Source organism: Meriones unguiculatus, chromosome 19 (genome assembly GCF_030254825.1).
Source record: "Meriones unguiculatus strain TT.TT164.6M chromosome 19, Bangor_MerUng_6.1, whole genome shotgun sequence".
Taxonomy (NCBI): domain Eukaryota; kingdom Metazoa; phylum Chordata; class Mammalia; order Rodentia; family Muridae; genus Meriones; species Meriones unguiculatus.
This window is the reverse complement of record NC_083366.1, coordinates 24,771,210-24,791,966: the sequence shown is the minus strand read 5'-3', so window position 1 is coordinate 24,791,966 and position 20,757 is coordinate 24,771,210.

The following is a 20,757-nucleotide window of genomic DNA, read 5'->3' as shown; positions in this document are numbered from 1 at the left end:
TCCTGGTCTCTGCATGGAGAGTGCTGTCCTGCTTCTCAGATGCGGTGCTCTCCCGTAGCCGCCATCTTGGCTCCCCCTTCTCTTCTCTTCTCTTCTCTTCTCTTCTCTTCTCTTCTCTTCTCTTCTCTTCTCTTCTCTTCTCTTCTCTTCTCTTCCTTTCCTTTCTTTTCTTTTCTTTTTCCTGCCTAACCTGGCTGGCCAGTAAGTTCCAGGAATCTACCTGTCCTGCTTTCCCACTGCTCGGATTACTAGTACAGGTTGTATGCCTAGAATTTTCTTGTGGGTTCTGGGAATCAAACTCCAGACACCGTACTTGTGAACACTTTATGGACTAAGCAAACTCCTCACCCTGTCTATCTCTTTATAAGTGTGTGAAGTTTCAGATTTCCAGGAAAGGCAGGAACTGATACTTTGTCCTTAGTCTGGTACAGACACATCTCAAAGGCTTTGTCAAGGGTCCTATGAGAAGCATCAGTGTGACTTCTCCACCTGGATGGCCTTTATGAGTAGCATTCCAACATCTGCTTCCACCCTTACTCCATCTAATCAGATTTGATACATTAAATTCACCCTCAACACCTATGGCTTCCCAGATAAAGATAACTTCAGTTGTTTCCATATGAACCAACCAAGACATACTGCTATTCTGTGTTATTTCTTCATCACAAGTATCCCCCCTTTTAAAAATGCCTTTTTAATACAAGTTGATGTGTTAACAGACGATGTTTGCTATTGCTGTTTAGGAATGGTATGATTGTTTTTAATTCCTTCTTTCTTCTGGGTTATCATTACACAGCGGAAAGCTTTCTCAGGGTTCATGAAACCCCCTTGAACTCTGTGACCCACCATAAAAAACAGCAAATGATTCAAGGTTTTTAAAGCATCTGGAAGTCCATTTTCTGTTCATATACATGAGTAATTTGAAAGAGTAAAGGTTTATTTAGCTCATGGTTTGGAGATTGGGAAGGTCACGGGCATTGAGACAGCATCCGCTTGGTATCTACTAAGGGGCTTCTTGCCATATTCTAAGAAGGCAGAGAGTGTTACAAAGTGAGAGCGAGCTAACATACTTGCTTAGAGCACTCTTCCTCATCTTATAATGTCAGTAATGACATCATAGGGATCCTGCCCTTTCTAACCCTTTTGACATCTGAAAGTCCCTGCCTCCAAATATCATTCAGGTGTGATTTAAGGGAACTCAGTTTCTACCCCATGAACTTTTTGGTTTAACCAAACCAAACCACAAAATGTTTGGTTTAACCAAACATTTAAACCACAAGAACTCTTCCAGAATAAAATAAATAAGAACAATGATGAATTTTAAAGGCAGATAATAGATTTTCAGATAATTTTTTTTTGTGATAAAGAGAAAAAGGGAGATTCCTGTGATGCCCCTTTATCTGTCAGTATGTTACATACTTTATATATTTGAATCATATATTAAGAAATCATATAATCAGTGATTGCATATTATACCAATCCAAGATCAGAAGAGAGCAAGACAGGGTTCCTTTTCAAAAAATTAATATATTAATTTACACCCCAATCTCAGCTTCCTCTTCCTCCTCTCCTCTGAGACCCTCCCTCTCCACCTTTTCCTCCCACAATAATTTCATCCTGCCTTTCTCCTCAAAAAAGGGGAAGTCTCCCATGGATATCCATCCTCCTGGCATATTAAGTTTCCGAAGGACTAGGTGCATCTTCTCTTCTTGGGGCTAGACAAGGCAGGACAGTTAGGGGAAAGGGTATAATGGAATCAGAGTCCTTTCCCTGATGACTAAGAACATTGAACTCTTTTTTTTTTTTTGGTGAAGATCATTTCCCATTGTGTAGACTGTGGTTCTGTCCTTTTGAAGGTGTCCTTTGCTTTTCATAAGCTTTTTAGTTTCATGAGGTTTCATTTATTTTTTTAATTTTAGTTACAGTTTATTAATTTTTTTTATCCCAGCTGTATCCTGCCCCCATATTCCCACCCCAAACCCAGCCTCCCTCCCTCATCTTCTCCCTATCCCTTTCCAAGTCCACTGATAGGGGAGGACCTCCTCCCCTTCCAACTGACCCTAGCTTATCAGGTATCTTCAGGACTGGCTGCAAAGTCCTCCTCTGTGGCCTAGCAGAGCTGCTCTTCCCTCGGGTGTGTGTGTGTGGGGGGGGGGTGTCAAAGAGCCAGCCATTGAGTTCATGTCACAAATAGTCCCTGTTCCCCTTTCTAAGAATCCCACTTGGATACTGAGCTACCATGGGCTACATCCGAGCAGGGGTTCTAGGTTATATCCATACATGCTCCTTGGTTGGAGATACAGTCTCATAAAAGACCCCTGTGCCCAGATATATTTGGTCCTTGTGGAGCTCTTGTCCTCTCCAGGTCATACTAACTCTCCCTTCTTTCATATGATTCCCTGTACTCTGCCGAAGGTTTGGTTATGAGTCTCAGTATCTGCTTTTATACACTGCTAGGTAGAGTCTTTCAGAGGCCTTCAGTGATAGACTCCTGTCCTGTTACTTGTTTTCTCCTACATCCAATGTCCATGCCATTTGTCTTTCTAAGTGAGGGTTGATCATCTTACCCAGGGTCCTCTTTTGTGTTTGTCTTCTTTAGGTGTACAGATTTCAGTATGTTTATCCTATCTTATAGGTCTAGTACCCACTTATAAGTGAATATATACACTGTGTATCTTTCTGCTTCTGGGATATCTCACTCAGGATGATCTTTTCTAAGTCCCACCATTTGTCTGCAAATTTCATGATTTCGTTGTTTTTAATTGCTGAGTAGTATTTCATTGTGTAAAAGTACCACAATTTCTGTGTCCACTCCTCCATTGTTAGACATTTGGGTTGTTTCTAGGTTAATCAAGCAAAACCAATTAAAAAATGAGGTACGGAGCTAAACAGAGAAGTCTCTGTAGAGGAATATAGAATGGCAGAGAAACACTTAAAGAGATGCTCAACGTCCTTAGCTATTAGAGAGATGCAAATCAAAATGACCCTGAGATTTCACCTTACAACCATCAGAGTGGCTAAGATAAAAAACTCAAGTGACAACACATACGGGAGAGGTTGTGAAGAAAGAGGAACCCTTCTCTATTGCTGGTGGGAATGTAAACTTGTACAATCACTTTGGAAATTATTCTGGTGCTTTCTCAGACAATTAGGAATAGCGCTTCCTCAAGATCCAGCTATACCACTCCTAAGCATATATCCAAAAGAGGCTCAAGTACACAACAAGGACATTTGCTCAACCATGTTTGTAGCAGCTTTATTTGTACTAGCCAGAACCTGGAAACAACCCAGAGGTTTCATTTATTAATTGTTGATCTTAGTCCCTGAGCTGTTGGTGTTCTGTTCAGGATGTTGTCTTCGGTGCAAAGGTTATTTCCTAACTCTTCTATCAGATTTACTTATCTGGTTTTATGTTGAGGTTTATGATTCACTGGAACTTGAGTTTTGTTCAGGGTGAGAGATATGGATATATTTGCATTTGTCTACATTTAGACATCGAGTTAGATCAGCAACATCTGTTGAAGATGGTTTATTTTTTCCATTGTATAGTTTTTGCTTCTTTGTAAAAAACCAAGTGTCCTGTTCCTTGTTTTCTCCCTCTTCTGATGTCCATCCTCTTTGCCTTTCTGAATGAGGACTGAACATCTTATCTAGAGACCTCCTTCATGATTAGCTTCTTTAGTTGTACAGATTTTAGTATGTTTATCCTATATTCTATGGCTAATATCCACTTATGAGGGAGTATATACCCTGTGTGTCTTTCTGCCTCTGGGGTACCTCACTCAAGATGATCTTTTTTAGTTCCCACCATTTGCCTGAAAATTTCATGATTTCCTTGTTTTTAATTGCTGAGTCGTATTCCATTGTGTAAATGTACCACAATTTCTGTATCCATTCCTCCTTTGATGGACATCTTGGTTGTATCCAGGTTCTGGCTAGTTCAAATAAAGCTGCTACAAACATGGTTGAACAAATGTCCTTGTATACTTGAGCAACTTTTAGATATATGGTTAGGAGTGGTATAGCTGGATCTTGAGGTAGCACTATTCCTAATTGTCTGAGAAAGGGCCAGATTGATTTCCAAAGTGGTTGTACAAGTTTACATTCCCACCAGCAGAGGAGGAGGATTCTCCTTTCTCCATATTCTCTCCAGCATGTGTTATCACTTGAGTTTTTTTATCTTAGCCATTCGGATGGGTGTAAGGTGAGGGCTCCTGAAAGATTCTACCCTGAAGGTTATCAAAGCAGATGCTGAGACTCATAACCAGACTTTGGGCAGAGTATAGGGAATCTTATGAAAGAAGGGGGAGATGGAAAGACCTAGAGGGGACAGGAGCTCCACAAGGAGAGCAAGAGAACCAAAAAAATCTGGACACAGGTGTGTTTTCTGAGACTGATACTCCATCCAAGGACCATTCATGAAGATAACCTAGAACCTCTGCACAGATGTAGCCCATGGCAGCTCAGTGTCCAAGTGGGTACCCTAGTAATGGGAACAGGGACTGTCTCTGACATGAACTGATTAGCCTGCTCTTTGATCACCTACTCCTCAAGGGGTTGCAGCCTTACTAGGACACAGAGGAAGACAATGCAGCCACTCCTGATGAGACCTGTTAGACTAGGATCAAAAGGAAGGGGAGGAGGACCTCCCCTATCAGTGGACTGTGGGAGGGAGGGGTATGGGTGGAGAAGAGGAAGGGAGGGTGCGGTTGGGAGGGGAAGAGGGCAGAAGTTACACAGGTGCCATACAAAGTGAATAACTGTAATTAATATTAATAAAAATAAAAATAATTAAAAAAGCAAGTGTATTTCCACAGGTGAATTTACTTCCAGGTTTTCAGTTTAAGTCCACTGATCAACCTGTCTGTTTTTATGCCAATACTATACTGTTTTTATTTTATTTTATTTTTTATTACTATTATTCTGTAGTACAGCTTGAAATCAAGTATGGTGATAACTCCAGAAATTTTTTTACTGCACAGAATTCTTTTATGTATTCTGGGTTTTGTTTGTTTATTTGTTTGTTTGTTTTGTTTTTCATTTTTCCAGATAACGTTGAGTCTTGTTTTTTTCAATTTCTATAAAGAACTGTTTTGGAATTTTGATGGGAATTGCATTGAATCTGTAGATTACTTTTGGTAAAATGGACATTTTACTATGTTAATCCTATTGATCCATGAGCATGGACAATCATTCTGTCTTCTAATACCTTCTTCATTTTCTTTCTTCCAACACTTGAAGTTCTTGTCATACAGGTTTTTCACTGGCTTGGTTGGAGTTACACCAAGATTTTAAAAAAATTATTTGTGGCTATTGTGAAGGGTGGTATTTTTTTTTTCCTAATTTCTTCCTCAGCTCATTTATCCTTTGTATATATGAGGGCTACTGATTTTTTGAGTTAACTTTATATGTAGACACTTTGCAGAAGGTATCCATCAGCTGAAGATGTTTCCTGGTAGAATTTTTGCTGCTACTTGTGTTTACTATTATAACATCTACAAATAGCAATACTTTGACTTCTTCCTTTTCTGTTTGTACCCCCATAATCTCTTTTAGGCGCGTTATTGTTCTATCTTCAACTTCAAGTACTATACTGCATAGATATGGACACAGTGGACAGCCTTGTCTTTTCCCTTGTTTTAGTGTAATTGGTTTAAGTTTCTCTGTATTTAATTTGATGTTGGCTATTGTTGCTGTATATTGCCTCTATTTTGTCTATGTAAGTGCCTTGCCTCCTTGATTTCTCTAAGACTTTTATCATGAACAAGTGTTGGATTTTGTCAAAGTCTTTTTAATCATCATATTTTTTTAATCTCTTTCAGTTTGCTTATATGGTTGAGTACATTGATAGATTTTTTTTGTATGTTGAACTATCCCTGCATCTCTGTGAGGAAGCTTGCTTGATCACGGTGGATGATGTTTTTGATATGTTCTTGGATTAATTTTGAAAATATTTTATTGAGTATTTTTACATTAATGTTCATAAAAGAGATTTCTCTGAAATTCTCTTTTTTGATTGAGTTGTGGTTTAGATATCAGGGTGACTGTGGCATTATAAAATGAATTTGGCAGTGTTCCTTATGTTTCTATTTTATGGAACAATTTGAAAAGTATTGGGATTATCTCTTCTTTGAATGTCTGGTAGAATTCTGCACTAAAACCATCTGGTCCTGTTTTGTTTGTTCGTTTGTTTTTTGTTTTGTTTATTTGGTTAAGAAACTTTTAATAACTGTTTCTGTTTCCTTAGGGGTTATAGGACTATTTAACTTGTTTCCTGATCTTGATTTAACTTTGGTAAGTGGAATTTGTCAAGAAAATTGTCCCTTTCATTTAGATTTTACAATTTTGTGGAGGACAAGCTTTAGAAGTAAGATCTAATGATTCTTTGCATTTCCTCAGTGTCTGTTGTTATGTGTCCCCTTTTATTTATGATTTTGCTGATTTGGATAGTGTCTCTCTACCTTTTAGTTAGTTTGGCTAAGGGTTTGTCTATCTTGATGATTTTCTCAAAGAACCCACTCTTAGTTTAATTGATTGTTTGTATTGTTTTCTTTGTTTCTAAGTTATTGATTTAAGCCCTGAGTTTGATTATTTCCTGTCATCTACTCCTCTTGGGTGTTTTCTTCTTCCTTTCTCCTTCTCCTCCTCCTCCTCCTCCCTCTTCTTCCCAAAGCTTTCAGGTGAGCTGTTAAGATTCTGGTATGAGATTTTTCCATTTTCTTTATTAAGCTGTGTAGTGCAATAAAATTTCCTCTTAACATTGTTTTTATTGTGTCCCATAAGTTTGGGTATGTTGTGCCTTCATTTTCATTGAATTCTAGAAAGTCTTTAATTTCTTTACTTCCTCCTTGACTCAGTGGGCATTGATTAGGGAGTTGTTCAGTTTCCATGAGTTTGTAGGCTTTCGGTTGTTTCTATTGTTGTTAGTTCCAGCTTTAATCTATGGTAATCTGATAAGATACAAGGAGTTATTTCAGTTTTCTTGAATATGTTGATGCTTGCTTTGTGACAAAGTATGTGGTCAATTTTGAAGATGCATTCTTTGGGCATTGATAAGAAGGTATATGCTGTTTTGTTTGGGTGAAATTTTCTATAGATATTTGTTATATAACATCTATTAGTTTCATTATTTCTCTCTTAGTATTTGTCTGGATGACCTGTACATTCGTGAGAGTAGGGTGGTGAAGTGCCCAATTATAAAATGTGAGGATTGATGTGAGATTTAAGCTTTAGTAATGTTTCTTTTACAAATATGGGTGCCCTTGCATAGATACTCAAAATTGAGACATTATCTCGGTGGATCTTTCCTTTGGTAAGTTTGGAGTTTCCTTACCCATCACTTTGATACGTTTTATTAGATGTTAGATTTGCTACTCTATCTTTCTTCTTGGGCCCGTTTCCTGGGAAATCTCTTTTCCAGCTCTTTACTCAGAGGCAATTTCTATCCTTGATGCTGAGGTTTGTTTTCTGTATACAGCAGAATGATGGAAACTGATTTCACATTAGCTTTATTAGTCTGTGTCTTTTTATTGGGTGAATTGAGTCCATTGATTTTGAGAGACATTAATGACCAATGATTGTTAAGATGTTAGTGGTGGTAGTGTGTGTGTGCTTCTTTTCTTTTGTTTTTCTTCCTAGTGTGGAATTACTTATTTCTTGTGTTTTCTTAGGTGTAGTTATCCTCACTGGGTTGGTGTTTTCCTTCTAGTATCTTCTGTAGGGTTGTATTGATGGATAGATATTGTCAAATTTGGGTTTGTCATGGAATATCTTGTTTTCTCCACCTATGGTGATTGAAAGTTTTGTTTGGTATAGTCATCTGGGCTGGCGATGTTGAAAATGCAAGACATTTGCCCAGGCCCTTCTGGGTTTTACAATCTCTTCTGAGAAGTCAGGTGTTATTTTGATAGGGGTGCCTTTATAAATTACTTAGACTTTTTCTCTCTTTCTTCATTCTGTGCATTAGTGTTTTGATTATTATATAGTGGGAAGAGTTTCTTTCCTGTTTCTATCTATTTGGTGTTCTGTAAGCTTTTCTATGTTTACAGGCCTCTCTTTGTTTAGGCTAGGGAAATTTTCTTGTATGATTTTGTTGAAAATATTTTCTGTACCTTTGAGCTGGAAATTTTCTTTTTCTTTTATCCCTATTATTCTTAGGTTTGGTCTTTTTGTCATGTCCCAGATTTCCTGGATAGTCTGTGGCAGGAACTTTCTAGAGTTAACATTTTCTTTGACTGATATATCATTTTTTTTTCTATTGTATCTTCAATCCTTGAGATTCTTTCTTCCATCTTTTGTATTCTGTTGGTGATGTGTCTGACTGTAGTTCCTGTTCTCTTACCTGTTCTCTTCCCGTCTTTTAGTTTGTGTTTTCTTTATTGCTTTTACTTCCATTTTAAGGTTTTGAACAGTTTTCTTCATTTCCCTCATCTGTTTGAATTTTTCTGTATTACTTTAAGGGGTTTACTCATTTCCTCTAAATGCCTCTATCATCTTCATAAGATTTGATTTAAGGTCATTTTCTTTTGTTTTGTCTGTGCTAGGATATCTGAGAATTGCTGTATTAGGATAGTTGGACTGTGGTGGACCCATATTGCCCTGGATGTTGTTGATTGTATTTTTATGTGGACCTTAAGCCCCTTGAGAGTTCTGCAGTTTTTATAGGTTTAGATGCTTATTTGTGAGTTTATCTCTATTGGATGCATGTATTTTTTTGTTTTGTTTTGCATCTTTTCCTCCTTGGTTTCTATTTCCTCTCTGACTTTTAGTCTGAGTTCCTTGAGGATCTTGTGACTAGAAAGTCTTCAGGTCCTGTAGGCGGTCTCCTCTGTGGCTTTTGTGGTCTGTGTGGCCTCTGGGACTTGGGGTACTAACCGTGCCTCTGCAGTCCCTAGTACCAAATTGGCCTGGAGTCCCTGGTCCTATCAGGACTCCAGGAAAGCAAAAGGGAGCTGTGTGCTGGTGTTTATGATGCTGGCAGGCCTAGGGGAGAGCAGGCAAAATTATCAGGTGGGAAATGGAGCACAGGGTTTGGGGTGCAGGTTATCACTGTGGGGTGTGCTTTCCTCAGGCATTAATTAATTAAAGATAGATAAACACATAAATTCAGAATAATAAATTAATAATTTATTAATCTATCTATAATTAATTAATAATTTATTTATCTATCTGATTATATACATGTTCTCTACATGTAGCCCCGTCCTAGAACTCAGTATGTAAACCAGCTTGCCTGTCAGCCCACAAATGTCTACCTCGTTTTGCATCCTGAGTTCTTCCTTGGTTTTAAGACACTTGGATACACTCAACCTGGTCACCTGTTCCAGCATTCAAATTCGTTTCTATGTCAGGAAACAGTGTGTCCTCTTTTGTTGATCCTGGCATTCTTTTGAGCTGAAGACTCACGTTCATAGGCTTTTTGTGGGAGTATCTCAGTCTCTACAAATACTAAATCTCTTAAGAAATAATCATGAAGATACTTGGAAATGTGGGGAGGAGTTATTTTTAATACATTATCACCCAGTCTTAATAGCAAGTCTATATCTGAAGTTCCAGGCTGACTGGGACCTTATGATTTCAGACAATAGAATTAAATAACATTGGTTTCTGTTTGTACTTGAAGCTATATTTCTGATTATCAACCAAAGAAGAGAACTCTAAAAGAGGATTAGAAAGTTGTCAAACCTGACCTTCTGAAGATGAAGAAAAGGTCACATTTTTAGAAGATAGTGAAGTTTGATTACTATACCTTTTTAATGTTCATGACTTTATTTAGATTATTAATGCTTGTCCCTTTTCTTCCTTTCATTATTTTAACACAATGCTTGCCTAATGAGTACTCTCCCTGGCTCACTTCCATTTCTTACTGCTCCTCTTTAAAGCCCTGGGTTTTGGTACAGGATCAAGGAGCCTTAAATACAGGAACCCAAAGAAGGACTTGAGATGGCTTCTGACAGAGGGGACATTGCATCTTCCTGTATTCTTTGTTTTTATAAACCTTTTGCAAAAGAGCACTTGGCCTCTCAACAGTCTATCTAGGACAAGCTTCTCAGCAAAGGTTCATTCATCCAGTAAATTGTAGCTACTAAAAAGTCGAGCATGGGCTGGTGTTGTCAGGCATGATGCAGCAAAGTGCTTTCCCCAGAGGCATGAGAATCTGAGTATAATCCTCAGAATTCATGTAATAAAAGCTCAAGGAGGTGCTGTGTGCTTCCAATCTCAGAACCAGGGAGGGAAAGACTGTTGGACCTTTAGGGCTCCCCCTCCCTGCCTAGTGTGTGTGTGTGTGTGCACCTGTGCATTTGTGTGTGTGCATGTATGTGTGTGTGTGTTTGTGTGTACTATTTGTTGAACAAATTTTGAAGTAAATGGCTTTGCTTCTATTTATGGCCACATTATTAAATAATGAAAAAAAAAGAACAAACAGTTTTCATTAGTTAGTTCTTGAAATTCAATAGAATAATGAGCAAAGCAGACTATTTTTCAAAGATGGCCACAGTGTCATCGTCCACTCACCATGTTCCTCCTTTAGTGTTCCATGAACTGTTTCCATTCCAAGGCAGAGCCTGTATTCTACTCTAGACTGTAGAACACTGCACTTCTTCCTCTTCCTCTTCTTCTCCTTCTTCTTCTTCTCTCCTCCTCCTCCTCCTCTTCCTCCTCCTCCTTCTTCTTCTTTTCTCTAACAGCAGATGGTAGAAGTGAGCTTATGTGAGCCTATCGCCCCAGGCTAGGGAAAAAAAAAAGACAAGGTAAGATAGACGTGGATTTCTAGAATGCTTAGCCTAGAATCCTAGGCAAATATGTCATGGTCCTACTGTCTTAACTCCACTGTATTTAGAAGACAGTCCAAGTTAATATATGTTGAGAAACTATCTAAGAGGCCTATCTCAGGAACTTTTGCTGAAAATTTAAAGAGGAAGGATTTATTTTTGCTTATGGTTTCAGATGGTTCACTCAACCATGGCAGGAAATGTTTGGTAGAACATCTCCGTTTACATCATGATAGACCAGGAGACAGAAAGAGACAAGAAACATCTGGTGATACTAGGCTGTTCTGGAGCTGCTCCTGTGAACCAGCTTCCTCTAGGTAGGTCCCACTTCCCAAACTAGTACCACAAGCTGCAGAACAAGCATTCAAGCACATGGGCCCATATGGGATTCATATTTCGTATTTAAAGCAGAACAGGCCCTTAAGTCTACAAGAAAAGAGAGAGACTGAGAGAGGGAGATACAGAGAAGAGCTGAGGGGGTATTATCAGTACTCTGTTGCCCCTCCAATGATTTTGTTACATCTGTCACTTGATAGTAGGAGATGAAAGACCAGCTGAGACCACCCACGTATTTTTTAAAAAAAGTAAAAACAAGTACCCCAAAGTTACATGGTTATTTCAACTGCAGAGGATTGGGGCATTTTCTTTCAAGGCAAGAGATGTCCAGATCAATAAATTTGAAGCCTTAACAAAGACATTTGGGAACCTGGCAGTGCTTCTCCTGCTATGATCTGGTACACAGTGCTTTTCCTCCCATGCATTTTATTTCTTATTCATAAGGAAACCACAGAATTTGTTCTATAGCTTTTGCAAGATTATCATGATATATTTCCAATGAGATAATGTGTTCTTAAGAAAAAAATAAACATTGTCAGGCAAAACAACAGTATTTTAACTTTCTGCAGAAGAGAGAATTGAATGAAATGAAGTTTTGGTAGAGGATTCCAGAAGAAAAAAGAAAAAGAAATTAAAACAAAGTGTGACTGTCTTGTATTAGAAGGGCCATGTTATTTACTACTTTATGTATTATAAAAATATGTAAGTATATATATTATTATATTGTCATGATTATTTACATTACTATATTTAAAGACTAGAAAATGGCTTTCCAGTCAGCCTGCTTATTTTTATTCTGATTCCATCATGAAGTAGCACATGAAGTTATGAAACTTATCTACCCGGTTAACTATTTAACATGTGCTAGTGATACATATCTTCATTTCTTTTTCTATGTGTCTTCTCGTGCACTCCTCTACTTTGCTTTGATTACATCTTCCAGCATGTGGCTCAGACATATTACTCTCTGATTATTTGATTATTATTTTTGTTGGTTTGTTTTTGTTTTTGAGACAGGGTTTTTCTGTGTAGCCTTGGCCATCCTGGACTCACTTTGTAGGCCAGGCTGGCCTTGAAATCACAGAGATACACCTGCCTTTGCCTCCCTGAATGCTGGGATCAAAGGCATGCAACATCACACCCAGCTTCTGATTGTCTTTTTCAAGTTTGGAACCTATAACTAGTCTATCTTTATTCACAAAAGGTATTCCAATGTGTTTTTGTTCTCTTTTGACTTGCTTGTCACTCTGACTGGAATGTGACCCCTGGAGGAACAGCATGTCTCTTCTGTCTCCATCTGCCATCACACAGTGCTCATACATGGTGTGATAGAGGAGAGAGAAAGAAAAAAGAATGGATGAATAAGCAGATCAGTGAATTATATATCTGTGTTAAACCACGAATAATGCAAAGTTGAAAAGGGTTTGAGGCCAAATGTTTCTGAGATACTTCTATACCACACAAATAAATTATCCTTTTCCGGTGACTAATTTGTCAGCTTACTTGATTTGCCATGAATTTAAAAGAAAAGTTGCAAACGTCTGGAATTCTAATGGAAGATTTGGCATGTTTTTTTCTTTCTTCATCTCAAGACTATGGAATCTAAAATTTGTAATTTAAAATTTCCTGAATTTTATGTTCATTTAACTAGAGGTTGATTTCCATGAAACAGGGACTTCTTGGGTTCCTTTTGTGAGAGTTCATATGGTTTTGTGTTGTGTATATCTCTCCAGAAAGGACACAAGCTTACGTATATAGACATAATTTACTTCATCATCCCCAAAGCCAGAATGTCCAGTATCAACTTGTGGTGGGTACTTTCGGGATTTTTGAAACCTGACTTAGGGGAAGTTAAGTCAATGTCATGTATTGTAGAAGCAGTTTTGCAGGTCATTTTGGAATGTTTCAACAAAGTAAAAAATTGCAAACTTCTGACTATGAGTGTACATGGGTCCGTATTCTTTTCATCTTCACATTATTTATAACAATGTAAGAATAAAACCAAATAAAATGAATGTAATATGAAGGAAAAACAGTAAGTACTGATCTTAAAAAATTATTCTAACATGGCAAATAGATTGCATAATAATGGTTTTTGCAACAATGAAAATAATAATTTACTGTAACAGGTGTTTCTTAAAAAAAGTTAAGTAGAAATTTATTGCTGTTAAGCAATAAAAAAGCAAGATTCTGTGAGAAAATTAAAATTTTTTATGTGTAAGAAATTGAGAAATGTTTCAACAAATTTGACTAGAAACTTGAAAAATGGTGGGAAACAGTAAGTGAGGCAGAAAGATATTCCTTTATGCACAACATATATGTAATGTGGGTATCATGCATTAGAAGGAAGATTAAACTCTGATTCTATATTATCTATAGACAATTATGATACAAAATCATTTCCATAAAGAAGCAAAAAATGTTAAGCACAAAACCAACCAACAAACAAAGAAAAACAACCTCAACAAACAAAAAAACCAAAACAGCTAAGAAGCATATAACAAAGGTGTGCAACAAGGTTTTGTTTTGGTTCGTTTTGAGACAGGGTCTCTCTGTGTAACTCTGGCAGTCTCAGAACTTATTATGTAAGCCAAGCTGGCTTTGTACACACAGAGATCTGCCCATCTCTGCATCCAGAGTACTGGGATGATGGCCTGTACCACCACACCTGACCTTGCTAAGATCAAATATAAGGCTGGTTAGTTAAACTGTCAATTTGACAAAGCTTAGAGTCACCTCTTAAAAGGTCTTAATGAGGAATTAGCTAGATTGGGATGGACTACGGGAATGAATGTTGGGGGTTGTCTTGATTGCTGCTAATTGATGTAGGAAGAACTAGCCCAATGTTGGTGGCACCTGTTCATTAGGAAGGGAGTCCTGAACAGTATAAGAGAGGAGAAAGCTGATAGAGAGCAAAGAAGGAAACAAGGCCGTATTTTTCTCTCTCAAGCTCACAGTGAATGGGAGCATGATGGGACTAATTACTTGAGTTCCTGTCTTGACTTTCCAACAATGATGGAGTCTATCCTGAAATTGTGAACGAAAAGAAACTTTTCTCCCCTAAGCTGCATTTTTGTCAGAGAAATTTTATCAAAGTAATAGAAATAAAACTAGAACAAAGAGTACATCAGATATGTAATCAAATGTTGCATAATTTCACCAAGATTTGTAATGCATATATTTGTCAGCTTTATAAGATTTATGATTTATTTTTATTTCTCTCTCTCAATGAACCTTGACTTTTCTGTTTGTATGTTGTATTACTGCTTAAAAACTGTGACCTACAAATCTTAGGTCTCCTTATGCAATTATTTTACTTGTATACCCTATTTCATATTTCTAACATCTGTGCCTTAATGTGCTGTCTAATACTCATAAACTTGAGTGATTACTTCACAGTCTGCAGTTAATGAATTGTTCATTTTTCATTTAAGATTCTGTGAAAATAATTTCCAATCCTCTTGTAAAGATTTCCACTTTTATCCCTGTTGACTAAACATTTAGACGATGGTTATGTTCAAGGAAAGAAGGAAGGAAGAAGTGAGGTGACGTGTGGAAATGACGGTTGGCATGTATCTAAAACAATACATAGAATGTAGGACCATGAATATTGGTTCAATGGGATGGCGAGTAGCAATAACAAAGCAATGGCTCACAAGATTTGTTGTTCCTTTGTTTATCTGCCTACTTGGCAGAAGTGAGTCCTGGAATGGAAGGACCTAGAAAATATTTTTAAACAGAGTAATCAGCATCAATGGGGAACTTAAATTTTTCTGGGACTCACCAACTTCAAACTTGATTATAAATAATCATCTCTCACTGTAGAGTTAAGGTATATGTCCATCAAGAATGTGGTAGTTATTGTGGTGAAAGCTTAGGTCTTAATTTGGAAGTTTAATTCTCGGGGCTCTGTACTGTTAGACTGTTTCAAATAAAGGCTTTGTCTTCAAAGAGTGTAACTGTTTTTATGGATTTACTCAAGTGCTTTGCAGGTAAACCATCACTTAATCATAGTGATGGAATATAGATACTATTTCTATGTGAAAGATTAACTTGAGCTAAATTCTTGCTCACAGTTCATCTATCATGTTCAAGTTTCTGTGGTTTCTGTGGATACCTTCACTGACTTCCTTTCCTGCTGTTGAATTGATTTATTCATGTGTCATCCAGAAAGTGCTGTCTTCTCATACTCCTGCTATTTCACTATGCACCATTTTTCTGGCATTGAAAAACCAGTGTGTTCTAGAACTATTTACTCTTCATGATTGTAAATGTTACATAGTGTTGATAGCCCCATGTTTTTAACTCTACCTAGGTCTCGTTCCCTGAATTATTGATTTTAATGTACAGCTATCTTTCCAAATCTTCTCCTGTACAGACACGTTAAACAGAAAATTTCTTTTAAAAGTAAAACCAGTGAGAATCAGATCCGGAATCCGACCACTTTTCCTACCTCTAAACAGGTCAAACCATGGGAATTTCTGCCTGCCCACAACTGCCAATTTTTCCTTTTCCAACTGCTCTTTTGTGCCTTAGTTTCTTATTGCCTCAACTACCCCAAGCTTAGTGATACAAAGCAACATGCATTTGTTATCTCATAGTCCCCAAGTATTGAAGTCTAAGGTTAATCTAAAATACATAGTCATGGTACAAGCTCTCCTATGAAGTCACACCAAAGGTGTCCACCGGTTGAGTTTGCAGCTTGGAAAATGCCCTTCTAATTTTGCCCGCATGGTTGTCAGGTCACTTGTTACTCTTTTAGATTGATGGACTAAGTGTACTTGTGTTTCCTACAAGCTCTTGGTGAGAAGCCAGAGTCAGTTGTATGTGGCTGTGTTCTCTCAGAGCCAAGTGAGCAAGATAGTATCACCCAAGATAAGAAGAAGATTCTTGTGCACTCTGTTCTCAGCTGTGAGCTCCCATCATGCCTCAGCATCCAGTTGGTTAAAAACAAGTCTGCAACTCCATCACACACCCAAGAAGAGGATATCACACAAAACAGGCATGAACAACAAGAGACAGGGCCTGTGGACTCCATGTTATATGCTGCCTCCCATGTTCCTTTATAGTAAGTTCTTAAAAGATCAGAATTGCTGCATAATAAAATGCAAATCAAATAATATTTTACATAGTGGGAAATTCTCAGAAGTTTTCTCTTCTCCCTCAAAACTTGAATAGTCCAAGAGTCCTTCCTGCATGAGAGTAATCTCACTCAATCCTCTCTCACTATTTCTCTAATTTTACCTTGTGCTGCAATGCCCTCTGACAGTATTTCTGCTCAAGGACTCTTGCCCATCTCTGAGTATTCATCCTTTGGAGAGTTTTGTACATATTTGCTCCCTTTGTGCACGTTATTTGCATCCAGGGCAAATAGTAGGACTCATAAGACACAGTGGGACATCCCACATGCTTTGCTTATTAATGATAGTAAAACGTAAGTGTTTGGATCATTTCCTGCACAGGACCTTTCACAGAAGAGGCATGTAGTACATTTGTTAGTTGTTTGAGACAGGCATACTGTCTTGGCTTCTCTTAGGGCTCTTGAATGAAGTTCAATTTCCAAATATGTGAACCTGCAGATTTTAACTTGTTTTGTGCACAAATATTTCATTTCATTGACGTTTCAAACCTGTGAAGTCATTCTTTATTATCATTTTCCTTTCTTTTACACATGAGAAATGTGAACCTCAGAGAGTAAGTAAAGTTTACACAGTTGGGATATGGTGATGCCAACAGGGAAATGTGTGCTGTCATTTCAATGATTCTCCTTCTGCCTTTCTGCTCTGCTCTTTGGAACACATCAAGGAGAAGATGTCAGCTTTTGGGCATGCTCCATTGCTGAAGAAACTTCACTAGGGGACTAGGAATAACACTGACAAAATTAAAGAGGAAATTGTAAAATTACATCGGAGTTAGCTTATGTCTAATCAAAATATTTAATTAAGACAGAGCACAAAGAATCTCACAGGACATTTTGAATGCACAGTTTAAGGGTCACCTCTGTCACCAGGCAAACCGTACAACTTTGCAGTTTGTCATTCCCTTTAATGGACCAATGTTCCTTACCTGTGAAAAGACTTATTTCACAAAGAAAAGAATGTAGAAAATGTATCATAAATTCTTTCCCTGCAGGAATATAAGGTATGGCTTTTGTAACTATGGAAAATTATCATTTTGCTTGAAATACAGAACTGAAAACAATCTAAATTTTTAAATGTTTATACTTAAATCCATTTGTGTGAGGTCTACACAGCTTGTAAAATGCATTTAATGATTAAATTTATAAAATTATCATTAATTAAATCCAAGTTGAATTATTATTGTGAAAGATGCACTAGTTTCTACATCGAGAATTAAAGAAATACACATTATGGATCCTTCCTCCATGAAAACACCCGACTACAACATATAAAAGAATGTATATAGTAATCAAAATATGAAAGTTATGTGAAAAGTATAAATTTTTTTCATTAGATTGATTAATCTAGCCAACACTTAATACATGTACATCTAGATTTTCAAAATGAGGCCATACACTCCTGAACGTGATCTTAGATATCTGAGTCTTTTCAGTTGTCTTGGTTACTGTGCTGCAGGGAATCAAGTATGGTGATAGACAGTGACACCTTGGTTTTGAGCTCATAATTTAACAGCCAGCTTTGTCCTATAGACAGTATGAAAGGTTTATCTCAAGATTATTATTTCCTCTCCATAGATGCCTTTAAAATGCAGAGTAAATATGATTAGCATTCAGCTTCAACAAATGTAATGTTTTTAGGTTTTTAGACAACGTCTTACTGTGAAACTCAGGCTAGTCTTGAATTCACCATGCAGCCCTGGCTTGCCTCAAACTAATGGTCTCTTGTTATCTTTTCAAGTGTTTAAACTATAGTCACTAACCATTATATTCTGCTCATAATTTTGGATAACTTTATTTTATTATACTTGCGTAAGTTGGATATATACATATATCCAACACACACACACACACACACACACTATCTATCTATCTATCTATCTATCTATCTGTCTGTCTGTCTGTCTATCTATCTTGGTCTTGTGGCTGTATGTGATGTGAAGGCTGGCTGGCCAGCAAATCCCCATGATGTTTCTGTCTTTGCTTCCAGTGCTGAGGTTACAAGGGTGTGAGCTTTTGCACCGGGCTCTTTATGTGGTATGAAGAATTGTCAGCTTGATACAACCTAGAATAACCTGGAAGAGAATTTCAATGACGGATTTTCTACAATGGGTTGGAATATGAGCATGTCTGTGGGGCTTTATCTTAAGTAAATTAATGTGGAAAGAATAAGCCCATTGTTAGGGTCACAGTTCCCTAGGAAGTTAGTCGTGAACTATATGAGTTATAATATACTGTTAGCACCATATTAATGCTTTGTTTCTGCTGTTATTTAATTGGGTTATTGTTTATGTGTTTCTTTTCTTAAGAATTTTATATTTTTTTCAAGTTTTTTTTTTCATATTCTATTATGCTCCCCAACCCCTACCTGTTTCTGTGTTTTGAACTTTGAAAGTTATGAAGAGCTTAAAAATCTACCCCAAGAAAACTGAACAGTTTTTCTTGGTTTAATCATCTGTGTATTGCAAATCATTCTGTGATAAGTTTACCACAGAATCCCTAGGAACCTTCCATGAGGCTTCACAAGCAGTGTAGGTTCAGAGGACCAGCTACTCTAGCCATTAGATAAGTGTATCCAGGATTCCATGAAACTTCTCTGAAAGTCCTTTGTTGGAAACTCCCCTGCCTGTCCATTTCCCCTGATTCTTTTTTGCCCTCTTCTGTTTCTCAGTAAAAGAGAAGCAGAAAGAGAAGCTGTAATGACCACAGCACCATGCTGACTCCTTTTGTAATGATAGCTAGCTATGCAGTCACTAGCTAACTTCTAAATATTTAAAAGGCAGAACACGAATTTCTGCTAGCTTAAAATAATTAGTGGCAATTCTCAGTAAATATTTTTCTCCAGAATTTCTTAGCAAGGGATGAATGCCCTCTAGCCTCTGATTCAGCTTTTGCTGACAATTCAAACATAATTGGAAATGACGTTGAAAGAACATTAAGTTTAAAGAGCACATGATTCATAAGCAGAAACAAAGGGATTTTTAACCAAGCAGACAAGACTTTCAGAGATGACTGTGACCCTGGCATTGTCAGGAAGGGTTCTCTCAGAAAGGCACATTGGAGCTGTAACTAGAAGGATGAGAGAAAAATAAAGTTTCTAGAGCAAAGTGATGACACACATACATACGTCAGAAGGCAATGCAAACCACCTTGGCCGTCCATAGTATACACAACATGCAAGATGGATTGTTGGTGCCAAGGGTAGGAGCAGAGAGTTAGGGGTAACAAAAGCATATTTGGGTTAAAAGAAATAGAATCAGCCTAGTAATCTGAGAACTAACTATGCATTAGGTGATTTTTGTGTGGCAGCTGGTAGGGATGCAGAAGTGAGCACACCATATAATGAGTGAGTTATTATAGAAAGCAGACCCAATGCACAAACTGAATAAGGAGAGACACAAGTGTGGGAGGTGTGACACACTAAGACAGTCAGGGCCAGGAATTCTGATCATGTCTGTTCACATTTTAGTTTCAGTTGCAGCATGCTGGAACAATTGGAGAGGGCTTGAATAGAAGCACAACTCTCAGTTGAGATCACTGCTGTGGTGGGCTCAGTGAGAGACAATGGAGGCTTCTCATCAAGGGGTAGCAGGAAGGGAGTGAGAAATAGTGAGATTCAGTATTGAGAGGGCTTGCTAAGGTGATTGTGTGTGAGAGAAGGCTAGTCAATGATGACCCCAGTGACATGGAAGTGGAGAGACAGAAGGAGTCCTATAGGGCCATAAGAAGAATTTGGTAATGACAAATATTATTTGGACTTGCTTTTGGGTGTACAAGCAGAGCTGACTTGTCGGCATTTGGTTACAAATAAAATAGTCATTTTAAGTGTTCGGTGAGAATAAAGCATGCATATAAGAATTAACCTGATCTCAGAGCAAACACCAATGTGGGCAGTGGTGTACTTGGTCAGGAGATTACAGCGTGTACAACAAGCATTAACTGGTTTCCTACTGTTCTCAACATATTCCATTGAGCACCAGTAGAATGATTAGGGCACACTGTGAGGGACACACAAGTAAAGAGCTGTAGTAGTAGGTATGCGGAGGTGTGGTTTATGATGACGGCAAGACAGAATCAGAACAGACCTCCTAAGGTATTCCTGGAACAATGCAGGGAGCTAGTAGGTTAAAGGAAAGGTTCTTGCAAATGCAGTCACTCTAGTTCCTACGGGCATGTTTCAGGGAGGACAGGTGGACTCCTAAGGCAGTCAAGCAGGACCCAAGGGTATGCTTCCATAGGGGATTCAAGAGGATAAAGTTGAGCATGAATAACCGTGCTATGGTATCAGATAAAGACTTTAAATTTAATATTTGAATTTCAAAATTAACCCTCAAAAGTGTTGGTCCATGATTAGATTATTGTTTCAGAATATTAATGGAGAAAGCAAGCCACTGTATGGAATACATTGACATAACAGTCTGATCTCACCTGGATGGTTACTAACAAATACTATGGATCATAAAAAACACATTCTTTATCTTAATCTGACTCAGAAACAGGAAAGACAGAAGA